The 8,487-nt window shown below is 37.2% G+C and overlaps 1 long non-coding RNA gene across 1 annotated transcript; it reads right to left on the minus strand.

Annotated features, from left to right (window-relative positions):
* Positions 1-6,686: 6,686 nt before the first annotated feature.
* Positions 6,687-8,235, minus strand: LOC110228462. Its single transcript, XR_002332022.1, has 6 exons — positions 7,796-8,235; positions 7,624-7,655; positions 7,414-7,501; positions 7,181-7,323; positions 7,018-7,060; positions 6,687-6,926 (listed from the first exon to the last, which is right to left on the minus strand). It is a non-coding gene; the product is annotated as an uncharacterized LOC110228462 (long non-coding RNA).
* Between the last annotated feature and the right edge of the window lie 252 nt (positions 8,236-8,487).

Below are 8,487 nucleotides of genomic sequence, written 5' to 3' on the forward strand. Positions count from 1 at the left end.
GACAAATCTACATTGTCCGTCAACCAAATGTCTGCACTTCCCCTACAATTTCAAGGTACTAGTGCAATACCTCTGTGATCTATATATGTACAAGTTATATAAAAGTTAAACCATTTGACATTTTAACGTATTCGACTTGATGGAAAGGGAAGCAGGAGAAGGAAGAGAGAAATCAGACAGCAACAAATCTAGATTTTCTTCTCCCACATTACTAATGCTCATCAGTATATTTCTCATGATTGGCACTTGTAGGTCCATTGGTTTTGGACATGTTATATAAAACTTTCATAGTTTACTTTGTGATTAATCTGAATTTGCTTTGACCCTCTTTTCCATTTTTGGTTATGCACTGTAGTTATAAGCCCAAACAAAAAGATTTTTGTTAATCTTGGTTAATTATTGCTAAGGAAGTAAGAAATTAAGCCCAAACACTCCCATGTGTTTGTTTGAGTGTAGTTTTATGCACATAACTTTGGTATGCCGGCTCTGTGAACATTTAGTATTACAGTGATAGCGATATAGTGATTAGTATAAAGTTAAAAAATTTAGATAACTTTTAATTTGAAGCAAAGCTAAGGGAAAAAATAACAATTAATTATTAACTTTTATTTTAGTTTAAAGAGAAATCAGAACTAAAACAATGAATATGTTTTTTTTTTGAATTGAATGTAAAATTTATTCAAACCCAAAAAAACTGTTTTACATCTAGTGCAACTTTACTTTGAAATTCTTAATACAAGGAAACAATGGGAGCTTATATAGTTGTAGATACGAACCAAGTCTGCAGAAGAGGGCTGCAGCCTTGATCATCTTTAATAGAAGAGGCGCGGTTTCGAACTTGCTTATCGAGAAATCTGATCAGTTGCAGAGCAGGAGTTGGCACATCGCCATGACGTCGTGCGTTCCTTTCTCGCCATATAGTGTGTACTGTCGCTTGAAATAGATAACGGAGTAAAAACAGAGTTCTTTTATCGAGAGTTGTATCCGAGAGAAGAGGGATGATCATGTTCCAGTCCACGGTGTACCGGTTATGAAGCAATCCATGAGCCAACTTTCTCCAGATTTCTTTCGAGTAGGGAAGATATCAAGATTCAAAATCCTAACTTGGAATCGAGAGTTTCAATCGAAAACTCAAGAGGGAGTGTTGAAGGTTGAGTCTCCGATTGAACCTGCAATTGAGAAAGAGAAGATGATTAAGAATCAAAAGAATTACAGTGAGGAGAAGAAGAAGAAGAAACTTGGTTGAAGAAGAAGAAAAGCGTCGAAGAAGAAGGGAGTCAAAGAAGAAGAAGAAAAGTCAACAAAAAGATTATGGGCTTAGGGTTGTTTTTAGTAATGGGCTCCGAATAAACTAAGGCCCAAATGAAAAGAAAGAGTGTGTTGTTGTCTGAGCTAAGTACTACATCGCCATGACGTCGTGCGTTCCTTTCTCGCCATATAGTGTGTACTGTCGCTTGAAATAGATAACGGAGTAAGTGAATCTAGATTGTAGAAGTAAGATGAGAGAGTAAGGGTAAGTGAGTAGCTACTAGCTAGTGAACCGGTTATGAAGCAATCCATGAGCCAACTTTCTCCAGATTTCTTTCGAGTATGAACAGACAAAGAAGAGGTGGGGTATGGACTCCACTGTATGTCCACAGAAAACAATGAATATGTTTAACAAACGAATAAAGAAAAATGGGTCTTTGAACCAAAAAAAGAAAAGAAAAATGGATCTAAAAATAAAAAAAATCATGAAATTTTGAACTAAAATCTATGAATTTGTTTTGTTGCTTATGTCATGGGCCAATACTATATGCATACATTGCTTCTGCTTGTGCCACCACCGTTTGTCGTTGCTGCTGTTGACATCCCTCTTGCACTACTTCCTCCACCTATACCATGTCCTCTATCACGGCTGTAGCTTCCACCGTCTCCGCCGCTGCTTCTGATATTACAACCATACATTGTGCGGTTAGCAGCAAGTGTATGTGATATGTTTCTTGCTATCTGTTGTTGTACCGTCAAATCATCACGCCTCGATACGTTAAACATTGCAGAATAAGTTGAATTCGGTAATGTTGCACCACGTTGTCGCTCAGCAGATAGCAACGCGGGTTCACGCCAGACCAATGACGGTAAATCTTCCATGAGTGGACCAGTGTTGATCTAGTTGAATTCGGTAACATTGTACCATGTTGTCTTCTGATAGATTCTTGTAATCGATTGTATTAGAATAGAGAGAAAAGATACAGAGATGATTGTAACTCAACAATGTATACAAATCGTAATCGAGAAAGAGATTCACAAGATCAACATTGATCCCTAGCACATCGCTAGCCTAGCACATCGCTAGCCTAGCACATCGCTAGTCGCAAGATCACAAGATCTCAATTACAAAATGCATGAGAAACAACAATGAACTCTGCTTCCTCCTTTTATTCAAAATCTGAAGCTCAACGGCAAAGCTTCTCTCACAATTGGAGTCTTTCCTTTGACTTGAAGACTCAGCCACGTCATCAACTAAGCCTTGAATCGTATCAATACTTTCCCCCCAGAAAACAAGCTTGTCCTCAAGCTTGAAAGCAGGATACAAGCTAGCAAAGTCTTGACAGCAAGAACCGCCTCTGGTACCAACAATTCTTCTTCCACAAATGCAGGAGGAACAGAGGCTTGCGTCTCCAGCGGTGCCATATAGAAGAGGAATTTTGCTGAAATCTGAGACATCTTAATGCACCCATGGACATATCATGGAGGCTTTGTAAAATAAGATCCCTTGAGTATTGATCAAGCTCTTGAACGGAACCAGCAAGTAGCTGAATACGTGTACTCCTGTCCAATACGTTTTCTACTGCACCCTTGACAAGTAGAAACTTATTTCCTGAGCTGGAATCCACCATAACTCCCATTGATTTCCTGTCACGGTCAAATTCAAGGGTGGCAATTCGTTGCTCTAGTTCACTCCATAGCCGACAACAACGTAAGGCATCGCCATTAGACGAAGCTTTATTCAATCCTTCGGAAAATCCCATGTTCTCAACCAAAACCTTCAAAGCTGCCTCAATAGGCATGCCCCTAGACACAAATTGCTGATCAGATTGCTCGACACTAGCATCGTTGCAAATGGCAGCAACTTTTGCAATCATCTGAAGATTTGCATCCATCCGACCCGCTGGCCAATCTTCAATCTTTCCATCTCGAGGATCAAACGAGGTCCCCTCAACATTGAAAGATCGAAGGGTTCCAATCCTAGAACCCATAGCAACAAGCTTTGAGACAGCCATCTGATTGGTAGTCAGAGTTCCCGTTTTGTCAGAGCATATCACGGTGGTTCCTGCAAACACCATGCATTTGTTTCCTTGAATATCAGCATTCTCATCCACAGGCTTGGTGGTTTTGCTCACTGCCTCACTCTCTCCTGTTAAAGACCCTTGCTCGACTCTCAGGGTTGAACTGATCAAAGCAAGCACGCGCATATCAGCAGGCACCTTATCACCAACCCTCAGCTCGACAATGTCACCAGGAACAAGCTCCTTTGCAGGCAAACTGGATACCGTAGTCCCATCACGCATGACAGTTGCTTGCTGAGACTGAATCTCCTTCAAAGCTTCCAATGCCTTTTCGGCATTAGTTTGATAGAGACACAGCAACCTTGACATATGCGTCTGTCTCATCCTTCTCCAATACCTAGAGTTGTATTCTTTCCACTTATAGCCAAATTTAGCTCTAGAAGAAGAACTTATGTATTTGATGATGTTGGAGTCCATAGCCTGATGTGGATCCGTTTGTGATCTACTCCATAGCAGAATCTTGTGTTTGAACTTAAACATCCAGGTCTTCAGAGACAAACTCAGTTTCTTCTTATTCTTTGGTTGCAGTCTTTTAAGCTGACACATTTTATTGAGCACCTGGTGTGCAGAGACATTTTTCGAGATACTCATCACACGTTGAATTCTCTCAACATTACCATTAACCACATCCATCCTAATGTTCTTCTGAATCTTAGCCTCCTTCACCACAGTTTCGAAGTTGTCCAACACTGAATTTTCTATCCTAGTTTCGATGTTCCTCAAATTTTCAGAATCAGAAACGTGTACCTTTGTGTTTGGCAATTTCAATTGCGATGCGATCGTCCCCAGACTCAAATCCACTTCCTTCTTCGATTCTTTCTTCTCACCTGAGATTTCATCGACTTGTTGATTAGAGAATTTGTCAACTGGAATAGTTTCCTGTATCGTGGCTGGTGAAGAAATTGATTCGTGTGGAGTGATCGCTGTTCTCGACATCCTCCGGAGCTTTGCGTCATCTATCTGTTTCTGTAAAAGTCTATCGTTCTTGTCAAACAACAGGAAGAGCTCTGGATCGCTGAAGTCACCAAACCTCCATATCATAAGATCCATCAGATGTTCCCACGATTGGAAAATAAATCTCTTCCGGCTGCTATAAAACCATGCTTCAGCTTCGCCTTCGAGAAGACTCTGCGCAAGATTCAGCTTCTCGAGCGCCGTGAAATTCTCCCGAACAAAGAAATCCTCCAGCCATGAAATCCATGGTCGCAAGTCACCAGAAACACCATCGAAGATCGGAAACTCAATAAAACTCACCATTGTTGTCGCGTTGAAGCTCCGAAACCAGTTTCACCGCACCAATGATAGATTCTTGTAATCGATTGTATTAGAATAGAGAGAAAAGATACAGAGATGATTGTAACTCAACAATGTATACAAATCGTAATCGAGAAAGAGATTCACAAGATCAACATTGATCCCTAGCACATCGCTAGCCTAGCACATCGCTAGCCTAGCACATTGCTAGTCGCAAGATCACAAGATCTCAATTACAAAATGCATGAGAAACAACAATGAACTCTGCTTCCTCCTTTTATTCAAAATCTGAAGCTCAACGGCAAAGCTTCTCTCACAATTGGAGTCTTTCCTTTGACTTGAAGACTCAGCCACGTCATCAACTAAGCCTTGAATCGTATCATCTTCCAACAGATGGTAACACGGGTTCACGCCTGACCGGTTGCGGGTAAACCGTCCATGAGTGGCTGAACCACTGTTGATCTAGCTGAATTCGGTAATATTGCATCAAATTGTCGTCCAACAGATGGTAACACAGATTCACGCCGAACCGGTGCGGGTAAACCATCCATGAGTGGTTGAACCACTGTTGATCTAGAAGAATTCGGTAATATTGTACCAAATTTTCGTTCAACAGATGGCAACACGGATTCACGCCGGACCGGTGCGGGAAAATCGTCCATGAGTGGCTGACTCATTGTTGATGGTCTAGTTGAATTCGGTAATATTGCACCAAGTTGTCGTCCAATAAGTGGCAATATAGATTCACGCCGGACCGGTGTGGGTAAACCACCCATGAGTGGATGAACCAATGGTACGTACATTGAAATCTTGACTTGGAGAGCTGCGTGCAAACAACCATTGACCTTGTTCTAATCGCTTACAATGAATCTGAACCGATACAATCTATAGTATCATGACAACAAAAAGTGTTAGATATCACAACATATCGCATAAGAAAAACCAAATTTAATTTAGCTTTTTGTACTGGCACTCATGAGTTTATGATCTATGATTATAAAGAAGATCAGAAGAAAAAAAAAATACAATTTTTTTCAGCAAGCTATGCCACTAAATAACCTCATAATAATTTTATAGGACGAAAATTTCATAATTAATTTCCTTAATCATACAATGAATCTCATAACAAATTTTATTTGCAAACCCAAAAGTTACCGAGATGATATTGGTGGCCACATAGAAGCTTAACAGGAGTTCGATCATCAGCCAACGATTTAAGACAAATCCGACAATCATCATCAAGGTTAATGGTAAAAACAACTTGTTTGCTTTTGCTAACATTACTCCCTTCACCCATATTCATAGTATAATCTTTTTTAAAGCAGATTATAAATTCCAAAATCTAAAATGTTAAGCAACAACACTCAAACCAAAACTCAAACCCTCCAAACAAAGAAAATGAAATTTCTGAACTCTTTGAGAGAAGAAAAGGACAGGACACTGTGTGACACTCCACAATGGAACTCACATTTAAATAGACCAATTTTGTTTACTTATAACCATACTAGTATTACCACCCGTTCTACGAACGGGTACTGTTTGCTTTTACTAAAGTTATTTTTTAAATCAAAGTTAAATTTCTTTTTTAAAACACGACGTGAAACAATGTTAGTTGGGAAGTTAACAGTTTCAAAGTTATTTGATTTTATTTTCAAGGTTTGATGAATGTTGTAGAGAGAGAATTACCCAAGGTTGAGTAATCGTTAACTTCCGAACTAACACCGTTCCGCGTCGTGTTGAAATCGGCTCATTTGCATTAGTTCAGGTTTCGATTTTGAATTAATTTTGGGTTAGGGTTGAAATCGACTAGGGGTAATAGTTTGGGTTGGAAAAACCTGCCTGCAAATAGTTGTCTTTGAGAGAAGAAAAGGACAGGACACTGTGTGACACTCCACAATGGAACTCACATTTAAATAGACCAATTTTGTTTACTTATAACCATACTAGTATTACCACCCGTTCTACGAACGGGTACTGTTTGCTTTTACTAAAGTTATTTTTTAAATCAAAGTTAAATTTCTTTTTTAAAATAAAAATGTAATTTTGATAGAATTTATTTAAGTCGACTATAAATTTATCAAAAATTGTAAAAATATTAAGATAAATGTAAAAAAATGCAAACTCAAATCCTTTGGTTTTACTAATACCTTTTAAGACAACCTTTTTTGTTAACTAATGATAAAACACAAATAGTTGAATCGTACTAAGCATGAAACTGTAGACTAAATAAATACAAAATACATGATATTATATTTACAATCCATAAAAGTTTGGCAAGAAAACCATAGATTAGCTTTAGTAAAAATCATCAAGATAGATGGAACATCTTTGAGCTGGAAATACCTACATAGAAAAATAAATAATAATATAGAGTTTGAGTAAGATAAGTAATGATATATTGTATAACCTTATAAAAATTGTGTAGATGTGTTACCTTGAGTTTTACACATAAATATGTATCATATTCTCAGATGTACCTGGAGATTATCATAATTTAATGAAATTAGTACTACATACATAAATTATGCTAAAATATATTGTATAAGAAGATAAAAGACATTTAGTCTACGTCCTTTGTTAAGCATTATCAATCTTACCTCCCACAGAATTGAATTCAAAAATCCAGTTATAAGTTCTAATATCCTCTTTGAAATGAATACTTCTTCTGTCACTTGTGAACATAAGTTCAACCATGACTGGAGGCAACTTTTGAGTCGTGGACAAAAAAAGACTGCAAGACCTAATTACACATAAAACCATAAGCATAATCAATTACAACAATTTGGCTTATGATTTAAACTGATCTTAACGTACGTTAGATGGAACTAACCTAAAGTCATTGAGTTGTAGTTTCAAGATCTGACATGGATGTCTGGAAATGCTGAATTCTTTTCTATTGTTCATTGTCGTTATCTCACCTATCAAAAATAAAAAATTAGCAATCACACAAAAAAAAGAAGAATTTCATATAAATTTGTAGCATAGACACCACATAGGCACATGCCAATTTATTATAGAGGTTTTTAGCATATATATATACCTCATGAAATCAAGTTTCAAACACAATAATACCTGCAGTTGACAAAACGATTTTGAAATTAAAAATTTAAAGTAACAACTAAATCTTAAAAAAAATTCCAGAAACTATGGAACTTAGAAGAAGTTTGTGTCAAAAGAAGACAATGGAAGCAGTCAATGGGAACAGAAATCACCTTTTGAGTATCAAAAGAAGAAAATGGAAGCAGTCAAAGGATGGATTGAATTAACAAACAATGAAATGGGAATTATTGACGGATCGGGTTGGACGGTGGAACATGAAGGTTGGTTCTGAGATCTGATCGAACACTGTTCTATTCGTAAAACTAATTGCAACTTTTTACAGATTTGATGGTGGCTTTTCGTAGGTGAGTTGATTATGATAATTGGTTGTGATATATATAGTTTGTGAAGATCAGTTGATGAAAGTGGGAAGTTCTTTTAAGGATCGTGAAAAACAAAGAATTGAGATCGTGGGATATTTTGATTTGAATCTGATCATGAATAAAGGTAAAGGAAGAGGAAATCGTGGTATGTGAGAGTGGATTTAGGGATTTATACATTCTTAATTTTTTTTTTTCAAATGGCCTGATTTTTTTTCCCCACGATCCCATTTATTTTTGAATTGTTTTTATGTAAAATAAATTATGGAAAAGAATCCTATGTGTCAAAATTTTAGTGGTCAGGTGACTTGTGATTTATAAGATAAAGGATATTTACATAAACTAGCTAAATAACATGACATTTTTTTAGCTGTCGATCTTAAATACCGAACATATAACAATAAATAACGGATATTTAAGATCTTTTGCGCCAGTTGTGTGTATATAACGACTATTGCATGTTAACGGTTTTTTAAAGTATCTTT

This window comes from Arabidopsis lyrata (genome assembly GCF_000004255.2).
Source record: "Arabidopsis lyrata subsp. lyrata unplaced genomic scaffold ARALYscaffold_5, whole genome shotgun sequence".
Lineage (NCBI taxonomy): Eukaryota > Viridiplantae > Streptophyta > Magnoliopsida > Brassicales > Brassicaceae > Arabidopsis > Arabidopsis lyrata.